Here is a 3,891-nt window from a genome sequence, read left to right as displayed (position 1 = left end):
TGTACCACTGTATATGTAGTCTTGCTATTGCATCAAAGTAAGATTATTGTTTACATAAATTGGTTTCTCTCCCACGAAAAAGTATATTCCATAAATAGCCTTCATTGAAACAAGGTTCGTTGTGTCGACCTGGAATGAATCACCAAGCAATTTATACCACTATGTCCGACTAGATCCCTCCAGATCCAAAAAAATGGGCACATTATTCAGAAGAGACACATATCTCAGACATTTCCGTCAGAATGATTGATCACTTCTTAAGATTGTGACAACATGAAGAGAATTCCTCGATTTACTTGACAACTGCTATTTAGTGATATCAGAATGAGAGTATTCAAGATAAACAGATTTGAGGCACGAATAAAACCGCAAGTACCCACAACAGTACATTGTCAAAATTAGACCTTGTGGGAATCATGATATTAAAATCAAACAAACATTGAAAGTAAGTCTTACAGTTTAGAAGATTGAAGATTGAGGGCATTTTGAAGGCCCAATTCAGACAGATCCATGTGGGACATCTTGAAAGCCCCTTTCAATCAGAATCAGAAATGTTGATGTATTTTGAATATTTGTATTAGCCAATGTTAGGGCATACTAAAATCTCATTTTAATCAGAATCACATTTTGAACGTTTGTAATAGCCAATGTTGGGGCATGTTGAAAGCCCATTTCAATCAGAATCAGAAATGTTGATGTATTTTAAATGTTTGTATTAGCCAATGTTGGGGCATACTGAAGATCCATATTATCTTATGGAAAGATCATTGACTTGATCAAATATTTCCAATGAGACAGAAAGGTATGAAGAATGAAAGTGAAGAAGTGACAGTCGAGCTGACTATACATAATTGCTTCGTTCATCAGACAGTTGCATTAGGGTCTTGTTGTTGAACAAATATCTACTCAGAAAGTAGGGTTTCAAATACCTAATCTTCTTAAAAATATGTGACATGACAGTGTGTTCTTTGTTAAGCTACATCACGGTTTCATGGATAACGATGGTCCCTATGCATACTACTCGATCCAGGGTTCAGTTCCTCAAAATCTCGGCTTTGAATTTTGTATTCTGTGTGTCGGTGATGATTGAAAATATTTCTTTGAGATTCATGGAAAATAGTTTCAATCATGCTGTTGAGGCTACAAAATCGTTTTTCACTTCAGTTTTGCTTACTTGATGACATTGAAGAGAGAGGCTCGGCTTACGTACATTACCCTTATTCCCATTGTTACTGGGGTTATCATTGCCAGTTAGGATAAACTGAGTTTTCATCTATTTGGTTTATCATGTGCATTTCATCTACAACTCATTACGGAAGAAAACGTAATTGATATCACACTTGCCTTTGCCCGAGATGATTTCAAGATCAGTTGATATCTCTTATTCAATTCAACATTAGCATATTTTGTGAATTTGACCAACTTTTTGGTCATGAAACATACCAACATCTCACTTGTATTCCCCCTGAGTTTTGTTCTCAAATGGTCTTGTGATATCATATAAAAGCTTTGAATACTGTGGAAAGAACTTCATTGATCAAAAATCTGTGCAGAAACCACAGAAAATGATGAATGTGTTGTCAAATGCTTTATAAACATCTGGCCAAAAGCCACAAGAAAGGATGAATGTGTTGTCAAATGCTTTACGAACATCTGACCAGAAGCCACAAGAAAGGATGGATGTATTATCAAATGTTTTACGAACATCTGTACAGAAGCCACATCTGGATGAATGTGTTGTCAAAGGTTTTACGAACTAGTTATTCTGGTGCTGAACCAATGTAGCTATCATATGGTTTTTTCATTTATTAATCTGAAATAAAGTTTGACTTCTTCAACCCCAAAGTCAAAAGTGAGATATGATGAAGATTTCTTTCCATATAAGGGAATCAGAAATTTTAACAACAAGAAACTAGTGAAGCCAACTAAGATTGAAAAATAGGTTGTTATTAAACATCTCGATATGATATGGTCCAAGTTGCCTTGTTCGAGATCTAATTAGATGTGGAGACATGAAATGAATTAGGATACATCCTCCTTATGATGTGTTTCAAGAGTCAAATCAGAACAGACGTTATCCTAATTAATCCCCGCTGAGTCAGACATATCTACATCTACACTCTTCAAAGATGATGAAAGAGTTATTGGATTTTTACACAAGTCCAAGCAAAGAAAGTCGATGTTATCGAAGACTAAAATAGGGCATCAAGGTCATAGTTCTGACTACGACAAAATTTCCCTAAATGAAACATTTCTTCTGAGACTTTCATGAGACAAAGAAGACATAAAGATACAAGTTGATCAAATGGTTCTTCAGCTTTATGGCATAGGTTGCTACACTTATATCTGAAGGTAACCCTGGAAATAAATGATCAAGTGAAGGAAGACTGAGTTCACCACTTTGAAGTCAAATGAAGATTGCATAAACATTCATGCATTCATAATAACATCATTTGCATAACAGAAAATGCATTACATTTCTACATTTAATTGTATTCAAACATAAGGTTTTACAGATTTTTATATGAAAAAGAAGATTCATGATGAACAATACCTTACAAGAAGAAGATAGAATTCAAAACCTCAAATACGGGAATCACGCAAACATATGAAGAATAGATGGACGCAATCCACAAAAGAAGTATTATTTTGGGGCATGTTACCCAATCAACAAGTTATTTCCATGAGAAAAATGCTTTCCAAAGTTTCTCATTTAATCTTTTCTAAAAATGAAATTGTTGAATAGTAAGAAAATGATTTTCATAGTTTCTTACTTAATAAACTATTTCTCACCATCTGTAAGCCCTTCAGTGCATGATGTTTTCAAAACCTTCGGGTTATCCATAAGACCTACAGTGCATGATGTTTTCAAGAAGCCTTCAGGAGTTTTTTTATATTTTCAAAACCTTCGGGTCATCTGTAAGACCTTCAGTGCATGATCCTTTCAAAACCTTCGGGTCATCCATAAGACCTGCAGTGCAGGATGTTTTCAAAAAGCCTTCGGGAGCTTTTTGATATTTTCAAAACCTTCGGGTCATCTGTAAGCCCTTCAGTGCATGATGCTTTCAAAACCTTCGGGTCATCCATAAGACATGCAGTGCATGATGTTTTCAAACCCTTTGGGTCATCTGTAATCCCTACAATGCATGATATTATCAAAACCTTCGGGTCATTCATAAGACCTTTGGGCATAATATTTTCAACATTTCCATCCTACTCAAAAAAACCAAATGAAAAAATTATTGTTTTCTTCGTCTTTGCTCTATTCTTGTTAACACAAGAATGAGCAAAGAGGGGCAGTTGTAAACACTATTTTTTTCATATTGTTTTTATTATTATTAATTATTATTATTATTCTATATATTATTAATATTATTAAATAAAAAATACAAACCCGACCCATTTACAACCATGCCCAACTTTGACATAACAGTGACCAAACACGGTGGCCCAGATGATAACCCTAAACCCTTATAGGGTTACAACATATTCTCTAGCCACCATCCACCATTAGCCGTTGGATCTATCAAGATCCTACGGTCCAGAGATATCCAGCAAGAAGCCCTAGGGTTATGATACCCTAGGGACTACAGTCGTCGCCTCTGTTGCCAAATACTCCAACTAGCCATTGCCGACGGCCAGCCGCCCCACGTCAAAACCTTCTGCCGCCCCGACAAAACCTCCAGAAGGCCAGCTGCCCCTCCATGTCGCTTTCTCTATGGTGAGTCACCGAGGCTCAACCCTTGTGACCAGTCCGAGGCCATCACCGGAGAAAAAAAGAGAGCAGAACAAAAACCAATAGAGAGCAACGAGAGAAAAAAACTCAACAACCAAAAGCACTATACGAACCAATATACAAAAAAAAAGAGAACCAACAAAAGAGAAAAGAGA

Source organism: Hibiscus syriacus, unplaced genomic scaffold, assembly GCF_006381635.1.
Source record: "Hibiscus syriacus cultivar Baekdansim isolate YM2019G1 unplaced genomic scaffold, ASM638163v2 tig00110888_pilon, whole genome shotgun sequence".
NCBI classification, from domain to species: Eukaryota; Viridiplantae; Streptophyta; class Magnoliopsida; order Malvales; family Malvaceae; genus Hibiscus; species Hibiscus syriacus.
Note: the sequence above shows the minus strand (reverse complement) of the source record.